Raw genomic sequence first — 22,565 nt, 5'->3', positions numbered from 1 at the left:
GGCAAAATACAGTGGTAAGGTAAAAGTAAAGGGACCCCTGACCATTAGGTCCAGTCGTGGCCGACTTTGGGGTTGCAGCGTTCATCTCGCTTTACTGGCCGAGGGAGCCGGCGGACAGCTTCTGGGTCATGTGGCCAGCATGACTAAACCGCTTCTGGTGAACCAGAGCAGTGCACGGAAACACCGTTTACCTTTCCGCCAGAGCAGTACCTATTTATCTACTTGCACTTACTTATTTATCTATTTGCACTTTGACGTGCTTTCGAACTGCTAGGTGATCAGGAGCAGGGACTGAGCAACGGGAGCTCACCCCGTCGTGCGGATTCAAACCGCCGACCTTCTGATCGGCAAGTCTTAGGCTCTGTGGTTTAACCCACAGCGCCACCCGCGTCCCCAAAAATACAGTGGTACCTTGGGTTAAGTACTTAATTTGTTCTGGAGGTCCGTACTTAACCTGAAACTGTTCTTAATCTGAAGCACCACTTTAGCTAATGGGGCCTCCTGCTGCCGCCGCGCTGCCGGAGCCCAATTTCTGTTCTTATCCTGAAGCAAAGTTCTTAACCTGAAGCACAATTTCTGGCTTAGTGGAGTGTGTAACATGAGGCGTATATAACCTGAAGCGTATGTAACCTGAGGTACCACTGTAGTTTATTCCTTCAAGGCAGTCTCCCCCAACCCGGCGCCCTCTGAAGTTTCGGATTACACTGAGAAGTGAAATGAAGGCCATCTTCTAAGATCTGAAGGCCTGTCCCCTGGAAGATGGAGCAAGCTGGCTTCCTGCTGCTCCGAAGGGAAGGACCCAATGAACTCAAAGGACAAGAAAGGAGATTCCGATGGAACGTTAGGAAAACCTTTCTGACAGGAAGAGCTTTCTATGATAGTGGAACAGATCCCCTCAGGAGATGGTGGACTCTCTTCCATTAGAGCAGCGGTTCTCAACCTGTGGGTCCCCAGATGTTGTTGGACTACAACTCCCATCATCCCTGACCTCTGGCCTTGCTAGCTAGGGATGATGGGAGTTGTAGTCTGTTATGTACTGAGTTGAATAGGATTCAGAATGCAGCAGTCTGATTGGTCCTAGAACAATAGGATCCAAAATGCAGCAGTCTGATTGGTCCTAGCACAATAGGATTCGGAATGCAGCAGTCTGATTGGTCCTAGAACAATAGGATCCAGAATGCAGCAGTCTGATTGGTCCTAGAACAATAGGATCCAGAATGCAGCAGTCTGATTGGTCCTAGAACAATAGGATTCAGAATGCAGCAGTCTGATTGGTCCACAGGAGCCACCCAATCCAGCTCCATGTGGAAGTGAATCCTCAACCTGATTGGCCTACAGGAGAATCCCTGAATTAGCCAATCACGTGGGGCCCATTGTGTAAATAATGTATATAAAGCAGACATTCTGGGGGAACTTCCACTCCTCCTCACCACTATGAGCTGAATAAAGAGCATGAAATCCACTCTCGACTCCGAGTATATTTCATAGTCCAACAACATCTGGGGACCCACAGGTTGAGAAAGGCTGTGTTAGAGACTTCCAAGCAGAGGTTGGGTGGCCATCTGTCATGGATGCTTTTGCTGAGATTCCTGCATTGCAGGGGGTTGGACTGGATGACCTTTGGGGGTCCCTCCCAACTCTTCTGATTCTGCTTTTTTAGGGAGTGGAAGCTCTGCTTTGCCCTTTAACTCTGCAGCATATGAAAAAGCCCTTCCTTTCACCTCCCCTGGATCTTCCTACATTCATATTCCCCGGAGTTTTCACGTTAGGAGAGAGGAAGAAAAAAACATCTGGATGCCCCAAAGTGAGGGGTTCGTGGCTGCCTGCCTTTGAGCAGCCCTTGCTAAGCTACCCTTGAACCCTGAGCTCCCGGGAAGGGGTTAGCCAAGCACTCAGGTCTCTGTTGGGAGCAAGAGGGAATGAAACTCAATTCTGTCTCTCCCCCAACCATCCTTTCACTAGGGATTTTTTGGGGGGAGGTTGGGGGATGCCTTCCTCTCCCTACCTGCTCATCTTCCCTCCTGCCCCGGGGCGTCTAGCCTGGTCGAACCAGTTTGACAAAATGCCTTCTTGTGGTGGAAAAAAAAGAAAAAGAAAATCTGCCTCCTCCTCCTCCTCCAGATCCCTTCTGATGTAGCTTTGCTGTTTTAATCAAGTATATGCATTTTGAAAGCTTTTCTCCTTAAAAGGAGATGGGGTTTTTTTTCTACTTCTTTCCCCTCATTTGTTAAAAGCTCTTTGTCCTGTCATGGGAAGGAAGGCTGGATCCTGAGCGAAGGGGGGCTTTCTGCCATTTTAACCTGTATTTTAAATTCTTTTTCTTTTTTTCTTATTATGCTTTTACTGAAATTTTATTGATGTTAGCTGCCCTGAGCCCGGCTCTGGCTGGGGAGAGCTGGGTATAAATAAGTTGTTGTTATTATTATTATTATTATTATTATTATTATTATTATTATTCTCACTCTTGCTTAACTCCATTCCCCCCCCCTCACTCCTCTGCAAAGACTCCTAGGGTGGAAATCATAAGGAGAAAGAGGAGGAGGGATCCATTGAAGTGAATGCATAGGGCACCATTCACTTCAATGGGTCCACCAACCTGAGCAAAAGATAGAATCATAGAATCATAGAGTTGGAAGAGACCACAAGGGCCATCGAGTCCAACCCCCTGCCAAGCAGGAAACACCATCAGAGCACTCCTGACATATGGTTGTCAAGCCTCTGCTTAAAGACCTCCAAAGAAGGAGACTCCACCACACTCCTTGGCAGCAAATTCCACTGTCGAACAGCTCTTACTGTCAGGAAGTTCTTCCTAATGTTTAGGTGGAATCATCTTCTTTCTTGTAGTTTGGATCCATTGCTCCGTGTCCGCTTCGCTGGAGCAGCAGAAAACAACCTTTCTCCCTCCTCTATGTGACATCCTTTTATATATTTGAACATGGCTATCATATCACCCCTTCACCTCCTCTTCTCCAGGCTAAACATGCCCAGCTCCCTTAGCCGTTCCTCATAAGGCATCGTTTCCAGGCCTTTGACCATTTTGGTTGCCCTCCTCTGGACACATCCCAGTTTGTCAGTGTCCTTCTTGAACTGTGGTGCCCAGAACTGGACACAGTACTCCAGGTGAGGTCTGACCAGAGCAGAATACAGTGGCACTATTACTTCCCTTGATCTAGATGCTATACTCCTATTGATGCAGCCCAGAATTGCATTGGCTTTTTATAATTATAATATAATTGGGGCCCGGGGCCCCTTCCAGACTGCGGCCCCCAGCTTCCCCCCACCCCGCCCTCATCAGACCTGAGGCCCAAATGGCCCATTTAGTCCAGAATCCTAATGACTGGCAGAATCCGAGACCAGGGAGAAGAGTCGGTGGAAGAAGATTGGAAAAAGTCTGACCAGAGCAGAATACAGTGGCACTATTACTTCCCTTGTAAGATAGTGTAAAGCCACTCGATACATTAAGCTTGTTTCTGGGGTCTGTGATAAACAGCTTCATTTTCAGAGAGAGCCGTGGAATTGAAGAGTTGGAAGGGAATCCGTGTCATCTAATCCAGCCCCCTGCGATGCAGTCACTCATCATCTTTTGACTTTCCTCCTCCTCACAATTGCATGCAGAGCAGTGTCTGAAGGGCGTTGAACATGCATTAATGTTCGCAATAGAATCCAATAGTTCAGCATTAATGTTTGCAATACAATCCAAGTCCAAGGTGCTGCTGTAGTTTCAGCTTTGGTACTGAAGTCCTCTGGGGGGGACTGGGATTCCTTGTGCAGTTTTCCACATCTTGGAGTCTGGTGCTTGGTAGTAAGTTTCCAAGCACAATTCAAAGTGTTGGTGCTGACCTTGAAAGCCCTAAACGGCCTCAGCCCAGTAGGCCTGAAGGAGCATCTCCACCCCCATCCTTCTGCCCGGACACTGAGGTCCAGTGCTGAGGGCCTTCTGGCGGTTCCCTCCCTGTGAGAAGCCAAGTTACAGGGAACCAGGCAGAGGGCCTTCTCGGTGGTGGCACCCGCCCTGTAGAACGCCCTCCCACCAGATGTCAAAGAGATAAACAGCTACCTGACATTTAGAAGACATCTGAAGGCAGCCCTGTTTAGGGAAGCTTCTAATATTTGATGAATTATTGTATTTAGATATTTTGCTGGAAGCTGCGCAAAGTGGCTGGGGAAACCCAGCCAGGTGGGCGGGTATAAATAATACATTATTATTGTTGTTGTTGTTGTTGTTGTTATTATTATTATTATTATTGAAGCAGCAAGAATGTAACTATGGCGCAACCTCCGTGGAGATACATATCTATGCACAAAAGCATGATTGGGTGGGTGAAACAGGTCTGAAGGAAAGGAAACGCAGTCTCAAATGACGTTTGAGTTGCATGTTTTGCGTGTAAGACATCCTTCTTCAAACAGTAAATAATGGATGGCTTCTGTAAAGCCACCTGGAAGATTGGACAAATTCATGGAGGAGAGAAAGCTATTGACAGCTACTAGCCAGGATGGCTATTGCAGCCACGCTTCTGAATCCCAGTTGCTGGGAACTTCCCAAAGGGAGTTGATAATAATAATAAAATAATAATAATACCCCTCTTGCTCTTGGGCTTGGATCCTGCTTCCTGGTTTCCCGTTGGGGCATCTGTTTTGCCACTGTGAGGACGGGAAGTTGGACTAGATGGGCGCAGCCTGCCCCCTCCTCTGGCAATCTGCACAGAATTTTGCTTAATGGTTGCCATCAATTTGGTTTTAATTAATTTTATAATGAATGTTTTTAGAATGCTGGATTATTTTGATTGTTGTTAGCTGCCTTGAGCTCAGCTTCGGCTGGGGAGGGCGGGATATAAATAAAAATTTATTATTATTATTATTATTATTATTATTATTATTATTATTATTATTAACAATAATCAATAATATATTTTGAATTTGTACCCCACCCATCTGACTGGGTTGCCCGGTACAACAGACTCTTCTTGGGTTCTGAAACAGAAAAACCTGGGAAATGATTCACGTGCACTGCTGGATCACTCTCCGCTTGATCACTTTCAGGTTGACTTTGTTCACTATTCCCACGGTAAAAAAAAGAAAAAGAAAAAACTCCCTTGGAGCTGATGTCAGGAGGTACAGAGTTCCACCTCTCCCTGGCAGTTAACCTGCAGTGACTCATTCACACGTGCAAGCCATTAAGCTGCAAGTCAACAGGCAGTTTCCCATGACACATGTGGACCAGCCTTCAACAAGAAGCGTAGAAGGTGGGGTTACAGCAAGGCTGGAATTTGGTCCACCCAGCTGAGCTTTCTTCAACCGGGGTCCCCAGATGTCTTAAAGGTAAAGGTAAAGGGACCCCTGACCATTAGGTCCAGTTGTGACCTACTCTGGGGTTGCGCTGCTCATCTTGCTTTAGTGGCTGAGGGAGCCGGCATACAGCTTCCGGGTCATGTGGCCAGCATGACTAAGCCGCTTCTGGCGAACCAGAGCAGCGCACGGAAACGCCGTTTACCTTCCCACCGGAGTGGTATCTATTTATCTACTTGCACTTTGACATGCTTTCAAACTGCTAGGTGGGCAGGAGCAGGGACCAAGCAACGGGAGCTCACCCCGTCGTGGGGATTCGAACCGCCGACCTTCTGATCGGCAAGTCCTAGGCTCTGTGGTTTAACCCACAGTGCCACCTGCATAGAACCATAGAAACATAGAGTTGGAAGGGACCTTGAGGGTCATCTGGTCCAGTCCAGCTGCAATTCCCACCTAAAGCATCCCTGGCAGATGGCCACCCAACCTCTGCTTGAAAACCTCCAAGGAGGTCCACCACCTTTCCACAGAGGAACAGCTCTTACTGTCAGAAAACTCTTCCTGGCATTTTGCTGAGATGTCCTTCCTTGCCATTTGAATCCATTGGTTTGGATCTCACCCTCCAGAGCAGCAGAAATCTATCTTGCTCCAGTTATAGGAATGGCTGTCCCATGGAAGATGAAGGTGGGCATCCCATCTCTCCTCACTCTCCTCTTTTCCAGGTGGAATATACCCAATTCCCTCAACTGTTCCCCATAAGACTTCTGGGTTTCCAAGATCCTTAATTGTCACGGTCACCCTCCTCTGCACACATTCCAATCTCCTTCTTAAACTGGGGTGCCCAGAATGTATGGGAGAAAATGTCTGGTAGCAAATGCTGGCTTTGAGGGAGACTTCCTCCCTCCAGGGCAACTGGATAGGAAGTCATTGGGTAAAGGAGAAGCTGATCGCCGAAGAATGGATGCTTTTGAATCATGGTGCTGGAGGAGACTCTTGAGAGTTCCATGGACTGCAAGGAGATCAAACCTCTCCATTCTGAAGGAAATCAGCCCTGAGGGCTCACTGGAAGGATGGATCCTGAAGCTGAGGCTCCAAGACTTTGGCCACCTCATGAGAAGAAAAGACTCCCTGGAAAAGACCCTGATGTTGGGAAAGATGGAGGGCTCAAGGAGAAGGGGATGACAGAGGACGAGATGGTTGGACAGTGTTCTCAAAGCTACCAGCATGAGTTTGACCAAACTGCGGGAGGCAGCGGAAGACAGGAGTGCCTGGTGTGCTCTGGTCCATGGGGTCACGAAGAGTCGGACATGGCTAAATGACTAAACAACAGCAACAAAATGATCTCTGAACAGCTGCTCCATGTCTCTAAAAGAGGATCTGTTGGTGGGTGGTAGAGAAGATGCTTTGTGGACTCTCCTTCCTTGGAGGTTTTGAAGCAGAGGTTGGATGGTCATCTGTCAGGGAGGCTTTTAGTTGAGATTCCCGCTTTGCAAGTTGTTGGACTAGATTGTCCCTTCCAACTCTACAGTTCTATGATTCTATATGATGTAATCTTTATATAATATAATCTTTAATTATATAAAAATCATATCATCTTTAGTTAATTAATTAATTAATTTCTATACAGTGGTACCTCTGGATGCGAAAAGGATCCATTCTGGAGCCCCGTTTGCATCATGAGCAGAAGGCAACCCGCGTCTGTGTGTGCGCAGGTCATGATTCGCTGTGTCTGCGCATACACCAGCAGCAAAACCCGGAGGTAACCTGTTCCATTACTTCTGGGTCGCTGCAGGACACAACCTGAAAAGATTTAACCCGAAGCGACTTTAACCCGAGGTACGACTGTACTGCCCTTCTTCTGAAGATCAGAAGGCAGTCTGCAATATAAAATCATAGAATTATAGATCTGGAGGAGATGGCAAAGGGCCATTTAGTTCAACCACCTGCAGTGCTGGAATCACAACAAGGCAGACAGATAGCCATCCAACGTCAGCTTAATAACCTCCAGTCGAGGAGAGTCGGCCTCGTTGCTCTGATCTTCAAACCCGTGGAGTGCAGTTCCATCTCTGGCACCTTCCATGAAAAGGAACTGCAACCATCATAGAACATTAGGGTTTTCATGGAGGAGAGGGCTAGGGACAGCTCTTAGCCACGATGGCTCTACTCTGCACCCACAGTTGAAGGCAGCAATGCTCCTGAATCCCAGTTGCTGGAAACTGCAGGAGGGGAGACGGATCTTGTGCTTGGATCCTGCCTGCAGGTTTTTCCCACTGGGACATCTGTTTGGCCCCTGTGGGATCAGGAGCAGGACTAGATCGGCCATTGGCCTGATCCAGCAGGGTATTCTGATATTCAGAGGTTTTTCCCTGTTGAGGAGGAAGGCCTCCCAACCCAATAGCCACTCCTTTTGCAAATTGGTTCTGAGTTGTAACTGTGTCCTGTGTTATAACTCTTGCCAGCAAGGGAGCTCCTTGTGCAGAATTGGACCATGTAGCTCAATATGATGTAGCTCAGATGACACAACATTGATGGCAGAAAGTGAGGAGGAATTAAAGAACCTGTCAATGAGGGTGAAAGAGGAGAGCGCAAAATATGGTTTGAAGCTCAACATCAAAAAAACGAAGATCATGGCCACTGGGCCCATCACCTCCTGGCAAATAGAAGGGGAAGAAATGGAGGCAGTGAGAGATTTTACTTTCTTGGGCTCCATGATTACTGCAGATGGTGACAGGAGCCGTGAAATTAAAAGACGCCTGCTTCTTGGGAGAAAAGCAATGACAAACCTAGACAGCATCTTAAAAAGCAGAGATATCACCTTGCCAACAAAGGTCTGTATAGTTAAAGCTATGGTTTTCCCAGTAGGGATGTATGGAAGTGAGAGCTGGACCATCAAGAAGGCTGATCGCCAAAGAATGGATGCTTTTGAATTCTGGTGCTGGAGGAGACTCTTGAGAGTCCCATGGACTGCAAGAAGATCCAACCTCTCCATTCTGAAGGAAATCAGCCCTGAGTGCTCACTGGAAGGACAGATCCTGAAGCTGAAGCTCCAAGACTTTGGCCACCTCATGAGAAGAGAAGACTCCCTGGAAAAGACCCTGATGTTGGGAAAGATGGAGGGCAGAAGGAGAAGGGGACGACAGAGGACGAGATGGTGGGACAGTGTTCTCAAAGCTACAAACATGAGTTTGACCAAACTGCGGGGGGCAGTGGAAGACAGGAGTGCCTGGCGTGCTCTGGTCCAGGGGGTCAGGAAAAGGCGGACACGACTAAGCGACTAAACAACAACAACAACAACAGCTCAATATTGTCCACACTGACTGGCAGAGGCTCTCCAGGGTTTTGAGCAAGCTGTCTCTCCCAGCCCTTCCTGGAGTCCTCCTCTAGCACTCCACCACTGAGTCCTTGTCTCTTTCCGACCAGCTTTCCCACAGTGCAGAAACCCACCCCTGCAGAATGAAACAGGGGCGTGTAAATAGAGCTGCTTTCTCCGTCCGATCCCGCAGCTCACAGCTTGGGATATGAAGCAACCTTCCCCGCGATGCTACTTAGCACTTGGCTCCACATCTTCAAAGTGCTGCATAAACATTTAATTAAAAATGATCTTGATCTTCAAGCAACGCGCTCCGGGCACTTTTGGCCTCTGGTGGTTGGAAGGAGAGCAAAGTCGGAGGTGCGCAACGGCCGCGCAGGAAGCCTCTGCTGCACCCCCGCAGAGTCCCGAGTGCTCGAAACAGTTTCTCTTCCACTGCTTAATTTCCTCTGAGAGCTCTCTGAGGCCAAGCCTTGGCGAGGAAACGCCTCCAGCTCTGTGTGGCTGCTTCTGGAGAGCTCCTAGAAGAGTTTGGAAGAGAAGAGTTTGGATTTGATATCCCGCCTTTCACTCCCTTTAAGGAGTCTCAAAGCGGCTAACATTCTCCTTTCCCTTCCTCCCCCACAACAAACACTCTGTGAGGAGAGTAGGGCTGAGACTGTGACTGGCTCAAGGTCACCCAGCAGTTGCATGTGGAGGAGCGGAGACTCGAACCCGGTTCCCCAGATTACGAGACTACCACTCTTAACCACTACACCACACTGGCTCTCCTAGGCGTAGGAGCCCAGAAGGAACGACTGCCTCTCAAATGCTGCAGTCAAAGAACTGTGGAGTTGTAGAACTGGATGGGGACCCCCAAGGGCCATCTAGCTCAACCCTCTGCAATGCTGAAGTATCCCTGACAGATGGCCAACCAAACTCTGCTTAGAAATCTCCAGTGAAGGGGAGCCCACCAATCAATGCTACACAAAGACAGCATGTGTGTTAGGTGGCCCCGGGGGCAAAACCAGAGAGAGTTGTCAGCATGCCAGATCCATCACATCCGCTGAACTCAGTTTGCAGGATTGATCCTGCTGCGTTCAATGCAATTTGCCATATCTTCTTCATCTTTGGCAATTCCTCGTAGCCAAGTAAGATTGTTTTCCATAAACACAGTTTTAACAATGAGTCTGTAAGTGACTGTGGAGGCCAATTCTGGATCCGCACGTCCTTCCACAATGGGGACATTGGTTCCTGGGCAGGAGTTGATCACGGTGAGGGTTTGCCAAGCATGCCTTCCTCTTAGCATGTTTCTCCCTTGCGTCCTGAGTTCAAGTGTCTTCAAAGCCCATGACACCTTTGGTCAAGGCTGTTCTCCAACTGGAGCGCTCGCAGGCCAGTGTTTCCCAGTTGTCGGTGTTTATACTACATTTTCTTAGATTTGCCTTGAGAGAGTATTTAAACCTCTTTTGTTGACCACCAGCATTATGCTTTCCATTTTTAAGTTGGGAATAGAGTACAGTGGTACCTCGGGTTAAGAACTTAATTCATTCTGGAGGTCTGTTCTTAACCTGAAACTGTTCTGAACCTGAGGTACCACTTTAGCTAATGGGGCCTCCTACTGCTGCCGCACCACTGGAGCACGATTTCTGTTCTCATCCGGAAGCAAAGTTCTTAACCCGAGGTAATATTTCTGGGTTAGCGGAGTCTGTAACCTGAAGCATCTGTAACCTGAGGTACCGCTGTACTTGCTTTGGAAGATGACCATCAGGCATCCGCACAACATGACCAGTCCAATTTTCCATATAAGCAAGAGAAGACCACAGCTAGGTTTCCAGGGTGTGGTCTGAAGGTGCAGAAGACCTCCACCTTCCTGGAGCTAAGCAGGTTCGGGTCGGGTCAATTTCTGGATGAGAGACTGTCTGGCAACCACATACATATTTGTGGTTTTATGCCCTGGGTTTTATGTTGGATGAAATCATAGAACAAATAGAGTTGGATGGGACCACAAGAGACATTTAGTCCAACCCTCTGCAGTGCAGGAATCTTTCGCCCAACATGGTCCTCGAACCCAGTACCTTGAGATTAAGAGTCTCATGCTCTACCAACTGAGCTATAGTGGTGTTTAAATGTAAGCAGAAGAATACAATGGGAGAGGAAATCCCATCCAGGTTGAGGTCACAGGTTGGTGGTGGAGCACTTTAGCGTTGCTTTGCCCAATTTTGGGGTGTTGGGTCCCAACTCAAGAATTACTCTATCCATTTTAAAAAATGACAATATTTTTTAGTTTCTAAAAATTCCAGGGCAGCGCTGGGCACCCGCCACGAATCTACTATACAAGCTGGAAGGAAGTTTGTTTGCTTACATTTTGACACATCTTAAGAAGTCATAAGCAAATTGTGATGAGTTATTATTGCCTACTATGGAAGAATGGCTATTGATATTTGGCTGAGATGGCAAAGTTGACGTGCTTAATTAGAGAAAAATCACTGTTGGCATTTGTTAATGATTGGAAACCGCTTTTGGACTTTCTGCACAATAAGGAAAATGAAATTGTGGCATGTGGGTTTGAAGACTGGGGGGGGGGGAAGGTTGGTTTGTGGAAAGCAGAAAAGTTGAATATTATTATGAAGTAAGAACTTTACACATGGATAGACGGAGAATCGGAAGTTTTTCTCCTTTTCTTTTTTCTTCTCTTCTTTAATTTTTATGCTAAAAACATGCTTGATATTTGATGTTTATTTCTGTATATTGTCTTTGTTCTTTTAAGCTTTCATAAAGAAAAAAGGGGGGAACCATAACCAAATTGTGAATAATGGTTCCTGAGATCAAGCCACAGGTTTTTTTTGTCTCTGTTTGGATACCATGCTAATTTCTCCACTAATTTCAGAGCTATATTGATATTTTTTGCAGGGCAGGATGGAATTAGGATTCTCAAGGAAGACCTCAGGTTTGAGGCTGCTAGTGTGTTGATGTTTCTCTGTGTTATAGCCAACAAGTTGCCATCTCTGGTTCATTTATGTTGCAGTTCTTTGCTGTGGAAGGTTGCAGTCCTTCCTTGCAATTCTCTATTTCAGCCTCGTTCAATCAATGCCCCGTGAGGTCTTGCAGGAATGAGAAATTGCTCCCATCTCCGTCAGTCGGCTCTTCCATAGCAAACACGGCGATATTATGTGGTGATTCTTGCATGTCATACAGGTGTGGAATTCAAGTATTTTCTGGAAGTGAACAGAATTTTTGACGTGGGTGGTCTTGGGAGTTTAGCGGTAGGGGGAGCAAAAAAAGAAAGTGCTGAGGGATTTTGAGAAATGGAAAAGAAAAGAAAAAAGCTGACATAAACCACCAGCAGCCTGGCAATTTGCAGGAAAGCAAGACTTCTAAAAAGCAAGCGACCGGGAGCTGTTGAGAAAAGGAATGGCAAAATTTAATATCTCCCCAAATTATTTGAGGGGCAGATGTTTGCAGGCCGAGGCAGAAGGGGTCACTTTGCAGCAGCTCCATGATCTCAGATGTTGCACTACTCCAGTCCCTTGCCAACCTGGTGCCCTCCATATGTTTTGCACTACAGACACCCACAAGCCCCACCCAGACCGGCTGCAGAGGAACAGTGCCAAATGCAGTGCCAAAAGCAAGCCTGATTGCAGCAGAGACGCTTGCTTTCAACACCAAATCGAAACAGCCCTGAATCCAAGTCTCGCTGCGAAGGAATTATTGGGAACACACCAGCAATTTGGCCTGGAAATCCTCCCCTGACCTTTGGTCTGAACTGATAGGCAGTATGGCATAGTGGTTCCAGTGTCGTACTATGGCCTGGGAAACCTGGGTTTGAATCTCCACTCAGCTATGAAGCTCGCTGGGAGTGACCCTAGGCCAGCCGCAGTCTCTTGGGACATTCTGCATGCCCAGCAGATGCCCTACCCTTGAGCGGAGGCCTGTCCTGTTTGCGGTTGGCTGGCATGCATTGCATGCCTGTTATTTCCAGAGTCTGGTTTTAGTGACACATCAAGCTGTGTTTTTGTTTTGGCACCTACAAAATCTGCTAGCAGGAGTGCCCCATGCTTAACGGTGCCAAGGAAAGGCCATAGACCTGAGGAAGCTCATGTTAATTGCTTACAAACTTGCCTTCTATTGACACCTAGTGATGTCCCACTGCACTTAAGAGCACCGTGCAACAGTTATTCCAGCTTAGCTGTGGCCTGGGATGAAATTCATCTCTTGCAGGACAAGGTATCGGACTTCCAATACCCCAACCCTTACAGTGGTACCTTGGTTCTCAAACTTAACCCGTTCCTGGAAGTCCGTTCCAGAACCAAAGCGTTCCAAAACCAAGGCACGCTTTCCCACAGAAAGTAATGCAAAATGGGTTAATCCATTCCAGACTTTTGAAAACAACCCCTAAAACAGCAATTGAACATGAGTTTTACTATCTAACGGGACCACTGATCCATAAAATGAAAGCAATAAACAATATACTGCAGTCACACAATCAATCAATCAGTAGCTGAACCGGGTTCCACACAGTCACAAAAACGAAACAAAAAAGCCGCAAAAACAAAAATGCAAAATAAATAACTAAAACAGACAGACCTCAGCGTAACACTCAAATTGGAAGTGTAACACTCAAAACGGAGCATATTCAGCTTCTGGAAAAGGATCGCAAACTGGAACACTGACTTCCAGGTTTGCAGTGTTTGGGTTCCAAGTTGTTTGAGTACCAAGGCGTTTGAGAACCAAGGTACCACTGTATAAATAAGAGTCCAATAAGACTGGGTTTGGGGGTAAAAACAGGCCACAACTTTATTGACTTCTATTGACAACCATATGTCAGGAGTGCTCTGATGGTGTTTCCTGCTTGGCAGGGGGTTGGACTCGATGGCCCTTGTGGTCTCTTCCAACTCTATGATTCTATGATTCTATGACTACAGATGAAAGAGGTTTGGCTTGGGCATGGGCAATCTAAATACATCTGGCCTGCCCGCCGGAAGTGATGTGTGGTCAATCCAGGCGGGGGTTCCTAAGACTTACCGTATTTTTTGCTCTATAAGACGCACCAGACCCCAAGACGCACCTAGTTTTTGGAGGAGTAAAACAAGAAAAAAAAATATTCTGAATCTCAGAAGCCAGAACAGCAAGAGGGATCGCTGCGCAGTGAAAGCAGCAATCCCTCTTGCTGTTCTGGCTTCTTGGGATAGCTGCACAGCCTGCATTCGCTCCATAAGACACACACACACATTTCCCCTTACTTTTTAGGAGGGAAAAAGTGAGTCTTATAGAGCAAAAAATACGGTACATGCAATAGGGTGACCCCTACAGGGACCACCGTCTGGGGGAGTGCCTTCGGACCTGCCCCCCCCCAGGCACGTGGACATGCCCACTCTTCCCAGATCCCTTTAACGGGATACCCTGTCCAAAACAAGGTATTGCCCCAACGCCTAACCAGTTGTGATGAATTGCTATGAGGTAGGCATAACCACCGGCTCAGTGCCAATTAGCCCAGTGGGCAAATTCCTACCTGGCCCAGTAAAGAACGCTGACCACCATAGCCACAGCAAAGTCACTGACTATCAGCATAAACCGTGGGTGGGTGTGATGGGGGGAAACCCGGTACAGGAACAAACAGGCAGTGCCCCAGGTGTGGGCTGCTTAAATGGGCAAGGGGCAGATCCGATGGAAGCCCTGTTGGAATTCCTGCTCCGTGATTGCAGTCAAGGAATTGTTGTCTATCACATGACGGTGTACGTTTTGACTCCACAGAGTGGGAAGTGACGGAGACAGAATGTTTGTGTCACTGTGTTCCGTGAAGTGGGACTATTTTCCTTTGTTCTTTTTCCTCTTTGCTGTCTGATGCTAGAGAGAGAGGGAGCCATGTTGCAGTGCTCCGTGTGTGTTTAGATGTAAATAAAGTAGATTAGCCAAAATGCTGAGTTGCTGAGGTCTGTTATGCAAGCTGCGAAGGCTCTGCGGATCCCTTCTCAGGCCTTCTCCCTGCGGGCCTTCTCGGTAGTGGCACCCGCCCTGTGGAACGCCCTCCCACCAGATGTCAAAGAGAAAAATAACTACCAAACTTTTAGAAGACATCTAAAGGCAGCCCTCTTTATGGAAGCTTTTAATGTTTAATAGGTTATTGTATTTTAGTGTTTTGTTGGAAGCCACCCAGAGTGGCTGGGGAAACCCAACCAGATGGGCAGGGTATAAATAATAAATTATTATTATTATTATTATTATTATTATTACTACTACTACTACTACTACTAAGTGTGCCGGTGTCTGTTGGCATCGATCGCTGTGATGTTCGGGCTGAAGACAGCTTCTGAAGTTTCTGAACGATCGACCAGGAGGGAGAGAACAAGCCAGTGGGGCATGTGTCTCTGCCAGGGTCCTACTCGAGTGTAGGATAAGCTCCTGACAGAGAGCCCACCGTCAGCTCCATTGGTTCCACCCCTGGCACAGCCTACGTTCCCCTGGCACAGCCAGGGCACAGCCCCCTGGCACAGCCCACACGAAGTCTTGCACTTGGTTGGTAAAAGCACCAGGCTCCATCTTAGAACTTCCTGGGCTCACCCCTATAAGCGCTGCCTTTTCCGCTAATGGGGTTTGCCTCCGTTTGCTCCCGCTGGGAAAGCCCCGGGTTCGGGGAGAGCACAAGACAGGGGGCTCCCACGGCCAGACCTTTGATGTGTGTGATGCTGAGGTGGGTAGAAAATTCAGCTCCCAAGCCGAAGGAGATTAAAGTATCCCAGTCGTGGGTGGGGGACCAGAATTTGTTAAATTAACCTAATTAGGGGTGGGAAGCTTAATTCACTTTTCTGTTTTCAGAAAAGCAGGGGAAAATCGGCGAGATGAGCTCTTAATTAAAACTGTTTGCTTACGGTAGTAACTTCAGATTTCTTGGGGGATTTTTTTTGGGGGGGAGGGTGGGAAGCACCAAGTCCCTCGCCCCCTCCTCCGGGAAGTCACTCGTCTGCCAAAAGTGTTTGTTTATTTACTTATTTGTTGCATTTCTGAACTCAAGGCGGTCCCCCTCCTCAGTGACTCCCCACTACAACAACCCTGCGAGGTAGGTAAAGGCTAAGAGAAGGTAGTGACTGGCCCCCAAGGTCGCACTCAGGGAACTTCTTGGCCAGGTGTGGATGTGAACCCTGGGCTGGCCAGCACTCTAACCACTACACCACACAGCTGCCAAGGGTGAAAGGTTGGCTGGGTCTCTCTCTCCATGCCCGCTCCCATGGCCAACTCTACCCTTTCTGGCCATGTGCACCTGAGTAAGCTGCCGATCACTCCCTGCCTGAAACCTTGGAGAGCTGCTGCCAGTCAGTGTAAGCAATATGATGATGAGGCTTGACAACCATCATGTCAGGAGTGCTCTGATGGTGTTTCCTGCTTGGCAGGGAGTTGGACTTGATGGCCCTTGTGGTCTCTTCTAACTCTATGATTCGATGATGATGATGATAATAATAATAATTTATTTGTACCCCGCCCATCTGGCTGGGTTTCCCCAGCCACTCTGGGCGGCTTCCACAAATACCAAAAATACACTAATATGTCATACATTAAAAACTTCCCTGAACAGGGCTGCCTTCAGATGTCTTCTGAATGTCAGGTAGTTGTTTATTTCCTTGACATCTGACAGGAGGGCGTTCCACAGGGCGGGCGCCACCACTGAGAAGGCCCTCTGCCTGGTTCCCTGTAGCTTTGCTTCTTGCAGTGAGGGAACCGCCAGAAGACCCTTGGAGATGGACCCAGGTGTCCGGGCTGAATGATGGGGGTGGAGACGCTCCTTCAGGTATACTGGGCTGAGGCCGCTTAGCGCTTTAAAGATCAACACCAACACTTTGAATTGTGCTTGGAAACGTACTGGGAGCCAATGTAGGTCTTTCAAGACCGGTGTTCTGGGGTCTCGGCGGCCGCCCCCAGTCACCAGTCTAGCTGCCGCATATGGAGCTAGATGAGCCTATAGTCTGACATCCAATAGGCAGCTTCCTCTTTTCCTCATTATATACCGACCAAGAAGGATGAGGGACGGGATGTAGAAACTGAATGTCTTTATTTAAACATTGGGGAGAAGTTTGTGGCCATAAGAGCTGCTCGGCTGTGGAACGGAATCCTTTGAAAGGTGATGGACTCTCCTTTCTATTCCCTGCCCCCCCCAATAAAGTTTATTATATCTTATACAAATATTATTATCAAATACAGTGGAACCTCAGCTCCTGAATGCCTTGGGGGCCGAGCGTTCCGGCTCCCGAACGAACAAAAACCAGAAGTAATTGTTCCATTTTTCAAATGTTCTTTGGAAGCTGAACACCCAGCATGGCTTCCGCAGCTTCTGATTGGCTGCAGGAAGCTACTTCAGCCAATCAGAAGCCTCGCCCTGGTTCCCAAACTGCTTTAGGAATCGAACAGGCCCCCTGAACAGATTAAGTTCGGGAACCAAGGTTCCACTGTATCTTTCTTTGCTTGGAAAAGATGAAAAGATGAATGTTTGAAAAACATGAATCTAAGTAAAATAAAAATCAATTTCGGAGCCCACTCTGTCACATTTTACCATTTTTTTATTTGTCATGAGTCCCAACACTGTAAATTGAAGACTAGGGATGGGAAAGCTGAGGCCCTTCAGATGGTGCTAGATACCCACAACCCCAGGCCCCATGGCCAGTGGTTAGGGATGATGGAAGATGATGCCCAGCAACCTCTGAAGGCCACAAGTTGGCTCTCCTTGGGGTAGACACTGCGAGAGTGCATGCGTTTTTATTTGTTCTTTGGTTGGTACCCATCTGTCAAAGGCGGCAATGGAAGAGGGCGCCTTCAGGGGTGAAGTCAAAGCATTGGAGAGTTACAGCGCCTGCTGTGGCCGTAGAGACCTTTCCCCAAACTTATATTTCGTTTTTGAAGGCCTCGTGAAAATTCAGCCTTTTAAGGCGAATTTCTCCTAATATGCATATTTCCATATGTAATCCTACCTAATATGCACATTGTCACAAAGCGATTGCCGTCATATTTTTGTTTGTGTTATTTTCAAGAATATATACTTTTAATATACAGTGGTACCTTGGGTTAAGTACTTAATTCGTTCCGGAGGTCCGTTCTTAACCTGAAACTGTTCTTAACCTGAAGCATCACTTTAGCTACTGGGGCCTCCTGCTGCCGCTGCGCCACCGGAGCCCGATTTCTGTTCTTATCCTGAAGCAAAGTTCTTAACCTGAAGCACTATTTCTGGGTTAGCGGAGTCTGTAATCTGAAGCGTATGTAACCCGAGGTACCACTGTACATTTTTGAACACATTGCTTGACTGGAGAACTGTATTGCAAGATTCTGAGGAGTGAAGACTTTGAAGGGTAGCTGCACTTTGCTTTGTATTATTGTTTCAGAAAGTGATAATTAGGTAGGCCTGTCTTCAAATAGGAACTGGATTAAAGTTCTCCTCTACCTCTAGAAAGCAGCACAAACTTGGGGGGGGCGCTCATGGGGTATATCACCTACAAATCCACACCCCTCCTAGGAGCCTGGACTAAATGCTGTTGCTTTTTCAAAATGGTTTTCTTGGACGTTGCAGCTCTTAGCATGAGACTCGCGATACAAGCATAAAGGAATCAAAGAGCAGAAGATGTTGGCTGGGAAGAGATGAGAGGTGGAGCGTCTGCGGATATCAGGCCAAGTTAAAGTTAAAGCTGCTAATAACTCCTCTGATCTATCAGCCGTGCACTTCCTGTCTGTAATCTGTAATGCATGCAAGATAAGGGAAATTTGGCAAGGGGGGGGAAAAGGCAGGTTTTGCACCTCTGCTTGGTTATGTAAGTTCCATTTCGGACTGTCATCTGTTGCTTTCCTAGTGTTCTTAAAGATGAATTTTAAAAAGGGTGGGGGTTAAAAAAAGTCATCAAAATAGGGTTTAGGGAAAGATCTGCCGAAAAAGCTGAAAAACATCTTCATGTATGTGACAACAGCCGCAAGAGTTCTAATAGCACAAGGATGGAAAACTGAAGAAACCCCAACTAAAGAATCATGGCAAGAAAAATTGATGGACTATGCAGAACTGGCAAAACTGACATATAAGCTACGGGACAAGGATAACTGTGACTTTAAGGATGAATGGGAACCCTTTACAAAGTATCTGAAGATGCAACAAAGCGAACTGGACTCCTTGGCTGGCTTTGAATAAACATTCACAGACTTTTTATTGAAATATTAAATTATTGAAATATTAAAATAGGCTTTGGGAACCAACCCTTGTGAGGAAAAGGTCATAGAATCACAGAGCCACAGAATCTAAGAGTCAGAAGGGACCCAAAGGACATCTAGCCTAACCCCCTGCAATGCAGGAATCTCAGCGAAATCACCCATGACAGATGGCCATGGAGTTGGGCGTGTTGAGCCTGGATAAGAAGAGACTGAGAGGCGATAAGACAGCCATATCTGAAGTCCTGTCACATGGCGGCTGGAGCAAGCTTGCTTTCTCCTGCTCTGAAGGCCAGGTCCTGAAACAATGGGTTTCAATTATAGGAAAATGAGATTCCAACTAAATCTCATCAGGAAGAACTTCCTGAGTTTAAGAGCTGTTCAGCAGTGGAAGGGACCTCCTTAGAAGGTGGTGGACTCTCCTTCCTTGGCAGTGTTTAAGCAGAGGTTTGATGGCCATCTTCCTAGTGAATCTTTAGCTGTGAGTCCTGCACTGCGGGGGGCTGGACTAGATGACCCCTAGGTTCCCTTCCAACTTCACAATTCTATGGTTCAGTGTTTCTTTGATTGGGTATTGTCTATTTTGTGGGGGGGGGAGGCAGGCTCTGTACTGGTGGCGTTGCCATTTTCAGCTTCCTCTCCCCCCCCCATGTGACCCCTGCTGTCCTCATTGTTGTTGTTTAGTCGTGTCTGACTCTTCGTGACCCCCTGGACCAGAGCACGCCAGGCACTTCTGTCTTTCACTGCCTCCCGCAGTTTGGTCAAACTCATGCTGGTAGCTTCCAGAACACTGTCCAACCATCTCGTCCTCTGTCGTCCCCTTCTCCTTGTGCCCGCCATCTTTCCCAACATCAGGGTCTTTTCCAGGGAGTCTTCTCTTCTCAGGAGGCAGCCAAAGTCTTGGAGCCTCAGCTTCAGGATCTGTCCTTCCAGTGAGCACTCAGGGCTAATTTCCTTCAGAATGGAGAGGTTTGATCTTCTTGCAGTCCATGGGACTCTCAAGAGTCTCCTCCAGCACCAGAATTCAAAAGCATCCATTCTTCGGCGATCAGCCTTCTTTATGGTCCAGCTCTCACTTCCATACATCACTACTGGGAAAACCATAGCTTTTACTATACAGACCTTTGTTGGCAAGGTGATGTCTCTGCTTTTTAAGATGCTGTCTAGGTTTGTCATTGCTTTTCTCCCAAGAAGCAGGCGTCTCTTAATTTTGTGGCTGCTGTCACCATCTGCAGTGATCATGGAGCCCAAGAAAGTAAAATCTCTCGCTGCCTCCATTTCTTCCCCTTCTATTTGCCAGGAGGTGATGGGCCCAGTGGCTGTCCTCGTAGGTTTTTATTATTCCCTGCCCCCTTTTTTAGGGTCAAACTCTCAGAAGGTGGCTTGCAAAATTAGAAGCGAGTGTAAGAGCAATTACATTACCAGAAAACATTGCAGAGCCAAAAAGGCACCGTTGAAAGTTCTGCAAAACTGCCTTCAGTTTAAAATGGAGGGAGTCATCTGGCAGACGGGTGCCCCTTTGGATCCTAGATCAGAAAGAGATTTAATCCCTTTAACTGCACACCCTGATAGTGGTCAGGCAGATGCCTGGGGAAGCTTCAAGTAGGATGTGAAGGCAGCGGTGCTTTTCTGCTGTGAATCTCCAGTATTTGCAGGTAGACTGCTTGTGGATATGGAGTCCCCATGTCCACCTAAATAGCCACTGGTAAACCCATTCAGTGCTGATTTTTGTCCAGTCCCCCTTGAAAGCCGACAGAGACACGTCCTGTACCAACGAATTGCATCATTTTCAGGTGTACACAATGCCAAGGGGTATTTTTCCTTGCCTCCCTCTTGTAAACGTTTTGCAGTCTCCTGCAAGAGGAAGACACAGGTTTTAGACTTGCCCTTCTGTTCCTGCTCTGGACTCCTGGGTTCAGCGTGTGCTCAGAGAGGCCAGGAAACCTGCCGATCCCTAAATTGCTAATGCTGCAATTATTAATGCTGTAATTATATTTCGGAGCGTGCAGTCCCAGGCGTGGACAACATGAAATCTCTGCATAAAAAAGGAAAAAAATGAAAGGCCCCCATTGCTTTATGTTCCAGTGGGTTATGTTCCCTCCCTGTGACTGTTTCTGGTTCCCCCAACTTCTGAAAGAGAGAAAGAGGAGTGATGGAAAAAAATATTTTCTTTGTTGTTTTGAAAAATCAATCCATAGCAGAAGCTCCTTCCTGTAACCTTCCTACACTGTGTGGTTTGGCTTTATGGTATCCTGACCTGCCCCAAGGGCTCAGGTTGAGTGACTTCTCTGCAGACATGAAAGGAAGGCAGATCTTCTTGCCCCGGGGGGTTATTAGTCCTTGCAGCCAAAGCTTGCTATTCAGTTCTGGGGCTAAACCTTTGGCTGCTCAGACAAGGACCACCAGGTGCTGCGGATCTTTTGCTTGCATTCTTCCCTCTGGCTGGCCACCGCGAGAACAGGAAGCTATACTGGGCGGCCCCAGCAGCAGGGATCTTATGGTGTGTCTTAGAGCACGTGCAGAGTGCCTTTCCTGCACTGGGAAGCCAGCATTGCCCATCTGTTTGAGATTAGAGAGAGAGAGTTTGCTGCTGCATTTTTTGGTCTTGGAAATGTATTCCTCTGAGAATGCATCAGCCCTGGGGTGAATTTCAGCCTTGCTTGTGATCCTGAAGTCAGGGGTGCTGAGAGTTATTATGGGTGGAACTTCTTGTTTTAAATATAGAGATACCTTGATGGTTTGCAGACATTTGGTGTGCATGGGCCGTGTGAGAGAAAAGTCTTTTCTTTTCTTTTTTTCTCTTCTCTTCTCTTCTCTTCTCTTTCTTAAAAAGAAAGGCTATACAGTGGTCACTAGGGTTGCGAATGTGATCCATGTGGGAGGCACATTCACAACCCGCAGCATTCGCAACCTGCAGTGGCGCATCTGTGCACGTGGGGGTTGCGATTCTGCGATTCTGCTCATGCGCAAAGCACAATTTAATGCTTCTGCGCATGTGCGACCGCCGAAATCCAGAAGTAACCTGTTCTGGTACTTCTGCGTTTCGGCGGTCTAAAACCCAAAAACCCCCGCAACCTGAAGCGTCTGTAACCCAAGGTATCACTGTATATGACTTGCAAATCTAAAGTTTACGTAGACAAGGGTGTTTCCCTCCTCCTCTCTGTTTCTGGATTCCCCAACTTCTGACAGAGAGAAAGAGGGGTTATTCAACTGCGCACCCCCCAAATTGTGTTTCTAAACTTTTGCTATTGCCAAATGCCAATGTGTTTGCATTATTAAGTTTGTTATGAATAAAAAATCATTTTAAGTTAGCGCTTAATAATTATTTCACTATTAATATACTTCTTCTTAATTGTATTTCATTATTAATATACTTTTTCTTAATTGTATTTCAGTTCAACAATTACTTTGATAAAATGCATATTTTGTTATGTGCAAATGGCTTTAGATACCTGTTAGTTCCATAAATGACCATCTAGCATATATTCTACACAAAAAAACAGCGATGATTTGTTGTTGACAAAGGACAGCTGGACACATAAAGGGCCCCATTACCTTCAGGAGCTGAGGGGCTCATCAAACCTAAATCTGGCTCTGCCCTTATCATTTAACCTTCACAACAACTCTGTGGGGTAGATTAGGCCAAGAGGACCTGACAGGCCCAGGGTTACCCAGTGAGCTTCTTGGCTGAACAAGGATTCGAACCCTAGTCTCCCAGGCCCTAGTCCAACACTCTAACCATTGCACCACACCGGCTGTCAAAGCATGTTTGTTACAGCAGTCTCTGAGGGATATTCCAGACAGAATTTTATTTATTTAT

This window comes from Podarcis melisellensis (assembly GCF_964234715.1).
Source record: "Podarcis melisellensis genome assembly, chromosome: 5".
Classification (NCBI taxonomy): domain Eukaryota; kingdom Metazoa; phylum Chordata; class Lepidosauria; order Squamata; family Lacertidae; genus Podarcis; species Podarcis melisellensis.
Note: the sequence above shows the minus strand (reverse complement) of the source record.